Below are 11,025 nucleotides of genomic sequence, written 5' to 3' on the forward strand. Positions count from 1 at the left end.
CCACCTCTCTGCCCTCACCGAGGCCGGGCCTTGCCCTCACTTCACCTGCCCGCATCTCTGTCCTTCCGATGAGGCCCAGATCTCAAATACCCCTACCCGCAAAGAAGCATCTCCGGACCTCTCCTCCCAGAAGTGATGCTTCCCGCCCCCTCGGCTCCCTCAGCTCCGTTTCTCTTTCTGATGAGTGCTCTGATGGCTTTTACTCAACTTAGCATGATTTCTGCTCAAGTATCACCTCCCTGCCCACACTAAGAGCCCTTTACAGGCCAGGATCCTCCTCCCAGGAGAGTTCTTGGTACAAAGAAGCGATGGAGACCTTCAGGAGTGAACACCTGGCCCAGTGCTGTTCAGGGAGACATCTGAACTCCCTCCCCTCTGTCTATCCCCACGTCCTGCTCATTTTTCTCCTGGACTCTAGTTCAAACTCACCACCTGTGCTGACAGTTTCAGCCCTTTCTATCCTCCTATGCTCCCCGCTTCCCACTCATTTCTTGCTGTCCCCACTGCCTCCACCTTCCATTCCAGCCATGCAGAGCTACTCACAATTCCCTTAAACATGATAATAGTTACCATTTTCTGAGCCATTTCCAAGGCTCTGCGCTAAGCATTTTACATTCTCATGATTCCTGTGCAGGAGGTACCATCATCAGCCCCATTTTACAGACAAGAAGACCAAGGCAAGGAGAGGCTAAGTTCACACAGCTGGTGAATGGCAGGGGCGGATGCCCTTGGTGTTCTGTCCAGCTTCGAACTACCCCACGGGTCATCTATAGACAGATCCTGGGCATGCTGAGGGCATTCGCTGGCCTGCTGGAGTGTGTGAGCCTACAGGGCAGGCATGCTGGGCAGGGAGGTAAAACCTCAGGGCAGCCCTCAGTAAGTGAGGGCAGGGTTCCAGCATCCTCACTCCTCGGGACAATTCTGCCGCCTGTTTCACACACTCTTGAGGATCCGCAGCCAGACTGTTTCTATCTCTCCAGTTGCCCACAGCAGCTGCCTGCTCCTATACACACCTGTATTAGCTTCCTTCCCTATCTGTTCTCACATTCCTGCTCCCTCAGTGTGCTGGGATCACCTCTCCGATACACCACCTGTGCCCATATCCTCCTCTCAGGATCTGCTTTGAGGGAAACCCACCGAAGCAGCAGCTCTGCCTGCCTGAGGCTACTCTGCTGCCCAAACAGGGCTGGCTGTCCCACAGCTCTGAGCCCTTGCCCATCCCTGTCCCTAGAACCCTACCTGGAATACACACTTCATCCCTGCTCACCTAACCTTCAGTTAAAATACCCAGCGTAGCCCGGCCAGTGTGGCTCAGTGGTTGAGTGTCAACTTATGAACCAGGAGGTCAGGGTTCGATTCCCGGACAGGGCACATGCCCAGGTTGCAGCCCGATCCCCAGTGTGGAGCATGCAGGAGGCAGCGAATCAATGAGTCTCATCATTGATGTTTCTGTCTCTCCCTTTCCCTTCCTCTCTGAAATCAATAAAAATACATTTTAAAAATAAAACATCCAGCTTAGATTTGTATAAGAACATTTTATGTGACACCCCCTTTCTTAGTTAAAACTGGCCACTGCCTTCAGTATTTCAACAAACGAACTTCACCCCCAGCCTCTATAATATCCCAGCACCCTTGTTTGTGGATTTCTGGGAGGGATTGTCTTACTCATCTTGTACCCTCCTACCCCCACCCCGCCCAGGTGTGCCCAGGACTAAGTAACAGAGCAGGCAGTGATCTGTGTTTAAACTGACTGCACTCAACACACAGGTGCCTCTTCTTCCTCTGCCTCTCTCACCCCTTTGCACCCCAAACCATTTCACATCATTTCCAAGGGGCAGACCATTGTTTACACCTCTTTGCCTCTTTGGGTACCCCCATGTCTGCCTCACAGGGCCTCACCCTTTCCATCTCTGGCAGATAATATCGCTCTCTGCAGACTTCCATCACACTTCATTGTACTAATTTATTTTCCTATCTACTTCCCAACTGGACTGTGAATCCTTTGAGGCCCCCCATGTATCTTGTTTATCACTGTATCATCACTGTGCCACTTGCACAGTGCCAATTACATAGTGGGTGCTAATGTTTGTTGAATGGGTGAATGAATGGATTACTTAATGCACATATCCCCAGATCCCTAAATGGAAGGATATAGGAACTGGTATAAATTACTTAGGACTCTTTGGGTTGTAAGTGGAGAGAAACGCACCTCAAGCTGGCTTACGTAATAGAAGGAATTTACTGGCTTAATCACTAGGATGCCAAAGTGGACTTCAGGCCTGGCTAGATCCAGAAACTAAGTAAGGCTAGCTGCTAACTCTTGTTTTCTCTTTCTCTCTCCCTCTCTCCCCACCTCTCTGTGAGGAAGCACAGGACGTGGTTGGAAAGTCTGTAAGGAGGATTCTCCGAAAGGTTGGGGGCCTTTTTTGGGGCCTTGTCAAAGGCAGCAGCCCCTGCCTTGACTTTTCCAAACAAGTCCGAGACCCTGGGTGTTTTACTGGAATCTCTATGTTTAGTCTTTAAATCCGACCTTGTAGAAGCATGTGCTTTCTTAAGGATACTTACCCTGCTGATTGTACCTAGAGGTTAATTTTGGTTCAAGCTGTTGTTACAATAAAAGCCTAATGAGGCAGGCAATTGAGGCTGTTTGGGGGCCTCCTGCCAACCAGCCCCTTAGCCTCTCTTTCACAGAAACTCTATTCATCCATTGCTCAGAGTCTGCTGGTCAGTCCCAGCACTTCTCTGCTTCTCTCTTTTCATGTTGACTCTGCTCCACTTTGAGTTACTTAATATTATTCTTTAAAATAACTTGCTTGTCAAAAACGTAACTAAAAGCATTTTAAAAGAATGTCACATCACTTGCTTGATATGCTAGTTATATCTCTTTCTAATGCTCTTTAGAGTAAATTCAAAACTATCAGATATAAAGGTTTTATCCCAAATGCACAAAACCTGGTACATATCCCCAGCAGCATGCATGCCGTATGCGTACAGTACTTTGTTAAACTCTGAGCCCATCCAGTCTCCACCCTGACCATGTCCTATTGTAAATCAAGGCCCAGAGAGGAGCAAGAACAGAGCTGAAGTCACATGGAGAGTCAGCAGCTGAGCGAGGGCTGGAGCCCAGAGTCCAGGCTCTCCCACGGTCCCACCACTCTGGGCACGAGCCGGTGCCCTCACCTGGAAACTTCCTCGAGACTCAAAGAGTCACCTTCTCTGGAGCATCCCTGGCCTGTTTGGGAATCTCTCTCTGCACTGACACAGGAGGTCCTTGGAGGCAGGGGCAGGTCTGATTCATCTCTGCTGGGTGTGTACACCCTGACGCTGGACACCCAGGAGGCCCTGAGCAGTGCTGGTTAATTAGGGGAGACTAAGGATAGTGGGACCCAGAGGGACCGGGCCCCAGTCCTGTCCAGGCACCAAGAGGGACAGGACAACCAGGCTTGCAGCTTGTCCCAAGTAATGAAATAGTTCAGCCAGGGCCCCTATCACTCCATCAGATACATTTCACTGGTTAAGAAAGAAGTTCAAAGGCTCACCTGGGTTTGTTGCTTAGCAACAGGAGGCTGTAAATGACATTGCTCCCCACACTGTAACCCCTCCACGACAGGCAGGGACCATGAAGGCAAAGGCAGACAATGCAACAGAATTGAAAACCAGACTCAGGAAGGGAGCAGAGGCAGACCTGGGCTTGGGGAAGTCTCTGAAACATTTGGTGGCTGCTCTGCTCCTGGGAGCCTTGTTCAGAGTTCTGGGTGTGTTTGCTAGCCTTGAAAGTGGATTCACTAAGCTTGGTCCCTAACAACAGGCTTGTTTTTCCCCAAGCACTATGCCTGTAATTCCAGCAGTTGCCACTAGAAGGACCGCAGCAACTCCAAGGGTAGTCAACTCACAGTTGACAGAACTCTTTATAGACCTTTTTGGGGGCAGGGGTGGTATTTCTTAAACACCACTTTACTTTTGTTAACTTACATGATCCTCATAATGTCATGATTTAGGGAGGGATTTCTATCTTACAGATGAAGAAACTGAAAGACATTGATTCATTAAATGTGTATTGAGCCCTAGCCGGTTTGGCTCAGTGGATAGAGCGTTGGCCTGCGGACTGAAGGGTCCCGGGTTCAATTCCGGTCAAGGGCACATGCCCGGTTGCGGGCTTGATCCCCAGTAGGGGGCGTGCAGGAGGCAACTGATCAATGATTCTCATCATTGATGTTTCTACTCTCTCCCTCTTCTTTCCGCTCTGAAATCAATAAAAATATATTTTAAAAAAGTAAATGTGTATTGAGCTCCTCCTATGGGCCAGGCACACTGTTCTAGGCTCTGCATATGCAACAGTGAGCAAGACAGGCAAAAATTCCTGCCCTCATGGAGCTGGCATTCTAATCAAGGGGATAGTTAATAAACAAGAAAAATAAGTGAAATATATGATATATTAGATGATGACAAGGACTATGGAGGAAAATAAATCAGGAAAAGGGATAGAAGATCTAGCAGAGCAAATACATTGAGTAGTCAGAAAAGGCTTTACTGAGGGGCGTTGGAGCAGAGATGTGAAAGAAGTGAGGAACAGGCCTTGTGAATATCCGAAGGAAGGGCATTCCGGGCAAAGATCCTGAGGTGGGAGTAAGGTTGGCATGTGTCAGGTTTGGTAAGGAGGCCGGTGTGGCTGTAGCAAGGTGAGAAAGGAGGGAAATAGAAAGACAGGAAGTTAAGTGACAGGCCAGATCCTGTAGGGTCCTGGAGACCACTATAAGGGAACAGCCTAGTAAGCAGGTTGGAGTTCATCTGCCTCAACTGACCCGGGACAAGCATCCAAACAAGCCTAATTTTTACTTGACCCAACTCACAGATGGAGATGAGCTGTCCAGGAGACATGGCCTCCGCCTGGGATGGTCAGGGAAGGTTTTATGGAGGAGGTAAGCCTGGGGCTGGGCCTTGAATGACAGGTAGGACTTGAAGAAGGTAAGAAGGGCACACCAGGCAGGAAGAGTAAGAAACAGAAGTGAGACCAAGCATGATGCGTGCCGGGATCACAGAAAGTGTGTGCGTGTGTGTGTGTGCGTGTGTGTATATCTGAAGATTAGGTTGGATTGAGCCAGAAAAGACTCAACAAGGAATGTTTGGAATCTCTGAATCTGCAGACTCAAATTTGATGCGAAGTCAAGCTCTTTCTCATGGTCCTTTCTCCTTTTGCCTCCCCTCTTGCGTACTTTCAAAGACTGATGCGAAGGAAGGCCCCAGAAATATCTGCAGACCTCCTGTAGCAGAACCCCATCATAGGCTCTTGGGAAAGCCCCTTCCTCAACGCAAACAAAGCAGTTACATTTTTATCTGCTTTTTATGTCAAGCTTCCACCAACAATTTCTTTTCAAGAAAGGTTTACATGTTGCATAAAACTGGGAATAACCTATATGTCCATCAATGGGGAGAATAGGTAAATGAACTATGAATTATTTATCCAGGGGACTGATATACTGCAGTGAAAAGAAATGAAATTGAGTTGTGGGAAAGAAGCTCACAACATAATATTGACTTAAAAAACATAGGTTGCAGAAAGATACACAGAGGATGATGCTGTTTATACAAAGTCTAAAAACATATAAAGCAATACTGGTTGAGCATACACACCAGAGTGAAACATATCAAAGCATGCATGAAAATGCTAAACAGCCAGTCGGGATGGCGGTTCCATCCTGGGAGCAGGGAAGGAGGGAGGGGGTTTAGGAGGGAAACTCAGGGGACCTCAGAGGTCTCCATAATGTTCTGGTCTTTAAACCATGTGCTGGGTCCATGGACATTCGCTACATAATTGGCTATATATTTTGTACTGTCAAGATCATCTCAAAGAAGGAACCCTTACCTTTTGAGACAGTATGGATGGACCTGGAGATTATTATGCTGAGTGAAATAAGCCAGTCAGAGAAAGACAAATACCATATGATCTCACTTATATGTGGAATCTAATGATCAAAATAAAATGACGAACAAAATAGAATCAGAGGAATGGATACATGGAACAGACTGACAGATGTCAGTGGGGAAGGGTGTAGAGGGGGACTGGATGAAAGAAGGTGAAGAAGTTAGCCAAAGAACATATATGCATAGCCCATGGACACAGACAACAGTGTGGTGAAGGCCAGAGGGAGGGGGCAGGGCTGGGTGTAGGTGGGGAAAGAGGGGAGAAATGGAGACATCTGTAATAGTGTCAACAATTTAAAAGAAAGATCATCTCTGACAACCAGTGGTCTAGAGCAGCGGTCACCAACCTTTTGGACCTCACGGACCAGCAGTGGTCTGCAGACCACCGGTTGGCGACTGCTGGTCTAGAGGGAAGAGTAAACTTGGCGGTCTGTTAGGCCTGAGTTTACATCACAGCTTCCTAGTGGCTATGGGCCTATGGGCAGGGACTTCACTTATTTGAGCCTCTTTAGATCTGTAAAATGGGCATAAAGAACTCGTATCTCATGGTGTCTTCCTCCCTCCCTCCTTCCCTTCTTCCCTCCCTCTTTCCCTTATTTCCTTCCTCTTAACAAATACTTATTGAATATCTGCCGTGTGGAAAGTCCTGTACAAGGTACTGAACATAAGGCCCCTCATGGTGCTTGCAATCTTAAGACAGCTATGAATCAAACCAATAAATTAATACACCGAGGCAAACAATGATAAGAGCTATGAAGAAAATTAACAAACTTCAGTGAGAGAATATCCAGACACTCAGATAGGGGGATCAGGGGAGGGATCTTAGAGGAGATCTGAAGGCATTAGCCTTCGAGGTTATGGGGAGAGAGAGGGAACAGCATGGCCAAAAGCTACTCACTCTTTGCCCCAGTTTTGTCTTATTGTTTCCAGTCTCCTTATCATAATGTACCGGTTTACGCCTCCGGGCCTTTGCTGCTGCTGTACCATCTGTTTTCAAACCCTGACCCTGCATTTCTCTGCTTTGTGAGTTCCTATGTGTGGGTGTGTTTTGTTTTTAAATTGAGCTGTTACTGTATGCCAGGCACCATGCTAAGCCCTTTATATGTGTGTTCCAATTCAGTTCCCAGCCACACTGTGAGATAGGTATTATCACCATCTCCCTTTTAATTATGAATAAACAGAGGCTTAGAGAAGTAATGGACTGGTCTGAGGTTACACAGTGGTGGTGGTGAAGCCAGGACACAATCCAGGCAGTTTGACTCCCAGCCAACAGAGAAATATACAACAGTTTGAACCCAGGTCTACCTGTTTCTAGAACCTATGTACTTAGTCACGTTCCATGCCTCCTCTTGCACAGAATTCCTATGCAAGTGCACAAACTACATTCATGCAATGCACAAACATTTATTCAACACCTGTTGGGTCCAAGGCACTGGGCCAAGGTCTTCATGAGCAGTCACTTCCTTAATCCTCACACTAGCCCTGGGAGGTCATCATTCTTACTGATCTCACTTAGCCGATGAGGGCAACTGAGGCCCAGAGAGGTGAAGTGCAGGCCATGCACACAGCAAGTGGTTAAGTTGGGACACATACCCAGGCAGTCAGATTCCCAGGCCCAAACCCAGCCTCTAGGCCACACTAAATTTTGGTTTCCCAACAGCATCAAGATCCAGTTCAGACACCACCTCCGGGTGCTGAATGGCTGGATCGAGGGGATTCATGGCTCTGGCTCTTTCACCAGCCCCCTTACACAGGGGTTTCTGCGCCAACAGCACAACATGCAGTGTGGTTTGAACAGAAGTCAGGTGGCTGACAACACTGGGGGGCACCTCCCTTCCAGTTCTCAGCCTGATCCCCGCCCCACTTGATCCCCACCCCTTGGGCTTCAGGCTCTGAGTCCAGACAAACACAAAGCCAAATGACTTTCCCTCTGTCCCTTCCAACTCAGTGATTTTGAAGGAGAATAAATACCGAACCCATTGGCATGAATAAAAATTAATACAGAACCGTGCTAACTGCAAAGGTATGTTTTTTAAAAAGAAAAAATTCTCCATTTAAAATCTCAACACAAATAGACTCTTATAAGGTCAAATGAAAGATAAATGCCTCTGAAAAGCAAAGAAGCCATCATTCGGGCTGAGTTCTCTCACTCATCTCCTCTGCCCCTCTCTCATTCTGACCCCAGTTACATTTCTCTCTTCCCCGTCTTCACCTCTCTTCTTACCTGTTGCTTGTTCTTCCTGTCCATGTGTTTGCATGTGACAATCTCTCACTTTCAGTTCAGTGGCAGAGTTTCAACCTCAGTAGATTAGTGTGACCTTGCCCAAGTAGTTTCTTAGCTCTGTGATTCAGTTTTCCAATCTTCATAATCGGAAGTATAATTATTCCTTGCAGAGGGACACTAAGGACAGCAAGACAGCCCTTCATCAAGGCAAATGCTGCTTTCAGCCAGTGATGGGCAGTCTCGCCCACCCTCTGGGTTCACGCCTGGAGGGTGGGCAAAGATTAGGAGTAGGCACCATCTGGTCACCAAGTGGTGCCAATGAACCAATGTGGGTGAATGGTCTTCTGACCTTGGCCTCTTTACTGTTGGTCTGATTAAGCTTAGAGTTATCTGAAAAAGATGATTCTGGCTTAAAAAGGGAGAAGGTGAGAGATATGCAACGACTGGTGGGTAGGAGGCTCTTCAAAGGTGAGATAAGAGCCACACGGGATTGAAAATAAGCATGTGACAAGTTTAAAGTCAAAGGGATTTTGATTAGCAGAAGGAAGAGCTCCCTAATAACTAAGAAGGAACAAAACCCTGAGGAAAACCTACTGGAATGGGAGATGCTAAGCTGTGGCCTTTTGGGGGCAGTGATCTCATCTTTCTTGTTCACCATTGTCTCTCCAGGGCACAACAGAAGGCTTGGCTCCATAAGTATTGGTGGAATGGCCAACGGAGTGAATGAACATCTCTGTTCCTGGAGCCGCCTAAGGTAAGAGCCTTCCACACAGCATGCGCCCATCAACCATTGGCTGAATATTGAACAGGTGAGTTTTCTGGCTGCAGATATTGCTGCTCCTGCCCGGGCATGCTTTGAGGACCAAATGAATATGAGGGGGGAAGTGAGCATCTCCAGGGGGGTGTCTGAGTGACTCTTCATCAGGTAGCTTAGGCACCTCTGCCTGGTCAGTTTGAGGCATTGTGATGCCTAGAGGCCGAGGGTTGGACGGAAAGAATCACAGGAGCCCAAATATCTTCTTCCAAGAGGCTTCAAATCAGTGGACTGAGAGAGAAGAGGACTGGGCCAGTGGAAAGACCAGGACTAACAGCTTTTCAACCAGGAAAACACTCAAGAGCCTTTTAACCAACAGGACTGGCCTTGCATCACAGATTGGGTTCTCTGGGAGGCAGACTCGAAGGTGGCGGTCAGCATGCAGGGTGCTTGTGAAGGAGTGCTCTTAGGGTCAACACCTGTGGATGGAAGGGAAGGAAGTGGGCCTGGGCAGAGGAAAAGTAGGGCTGTGTGGCCTCAGCCAACCCTATGGATGGTTCTGATGCTGGGATGATGTTTCAGAGTTGCCCAGAGTTGGGATGAGCCTTTACACTGCCATATCCGTTATTGGATGCAGGCTGCCCCAGGAAGAGGTGTTACCAGCTCTCTTCAGCTGAGGCACTTCCTGTAAGGGACTGTTCGCTGGTGGCTTTCGGCCAATGGCACCCTCACTGGTGGAATAAACCCTTCAGTTCTGAAGGGGGGTCTGGGTGTGCATCGCAGCACCCATCCCAGCATGTCATGCTCACTAACACTAATCCTTATCGAAATCCTACAAACTAGATGTTACCACCCAGTTTCACAGATGAGAAAACTGAATTTTGGAGAGTGTATCTACTTGCCGCAAGCCACAAAACTAGTAACAACAAGCTTACTCAAACCCAGTTCTTTAGGGCTCCTAAACCCTTATTTTCCAACTATATCTCACTCCTTAGATTCATTCACCCTGCCCAAAATTCTTCCTGCTCACACGGAAAACTTTGACAAATAGCCTCCTCTGCATGAGGCCCAGCTACTTCCTCTGTAAAACAAGGAAGTTAAACTGTATCTGGTATGGGTGAGCAAAATTTGGGTTTTGTATATTTATCTGAGTAGAGGGTCCTAAAAGGTTTTTGAGTCTCAAAAGAGGTTGAGACATATCATACCAGATGGTGTATTATCCTCTTCAGCACATACTCTTGATTCTGCACCCTCGAGAGCTGAAAACCACGGACAGCACCAAAGCCATTCAACACCACAGTCGTGCCCTGAGGTCTGTGGCAAAGTCCCACCAACTTCTACACTGACCCAAAGGATAGATGACGGAAGACCCCAGACTGCCCAGAATCAGTGGCATAGGAAGTCAGAGCCTGTAATACACGCAGTTGGCATTTCTCTTACCCCCATTTGTGTGTGTGTGTGTGTGTGTGTGTGTGTGTGAGAGAGAGAGAGAGAGAGAGAGAGAGAGAGAGTCCCAAATATTGCAGTTGTCCTCACAGTAACATTTCCCCCATCCTGGGGGCCTCCCGTTCTTCTCTCCCCAACAGTGACGAAGAGGGTATCGAGCCGGGCAGTGGAGTACCCCAGTGACAGATTAGCTCTGCCAGCCACCGACACAAAACCATTTGGTGTGGGGAAATGATAGATGCTAACACTCATTTTAAACACAGGCAACTGAATTCCTGCAGACAGGCGCCACGGCTGGAATTTAGGGCACAGCTGCTAGGTTCAGATAAGGTGCAGAATCAGCCCAGCATACTGCGATGTTACTTAATAATGAAAATGTGGTGATGGATGCTGCTGTCTCGAGGATATAACCTCCCCATTTGGAGGTTTTCAGCTCCCAAATCATCCATTCCACTGTCTTTCCCCCCTTTCTTTTTTTGGAAAGGCAATGTGGGGGAGAGGTGGGTAAAGGATTTGGTCAGGGTGCAGGGGGGTGGGGAGAAGGCACCTGGCAGCAGGAAGCTCATGATCCTAAAAATTTTTGAAAAAGTCCAGAAAGCTTAGTTTGAAATAATTCAATTCTGGCAAACTCACCTGGGACAATGAGTTCAACACAAAAGACAGTTAGACCAGTCAATAT

This window comes from Myotis yumanensis, unplaced genomic scaffold (genome assembly GCF_028538775.1).
Source record: "Myotis yumanensis isolate MYYU_CA2020_CCGP unplaced genomic scaffold, mMyoYum1.0.hap1 SCAF_7, whole genome shotgun sequence".
Taxonomy (NCBI): domain Eukaryota; kingdom Metazoa; phylum Chordata; class Mammalia; order Chiroptera; family Vespertilionidae; genus Myotis; species Myotis yumanensis.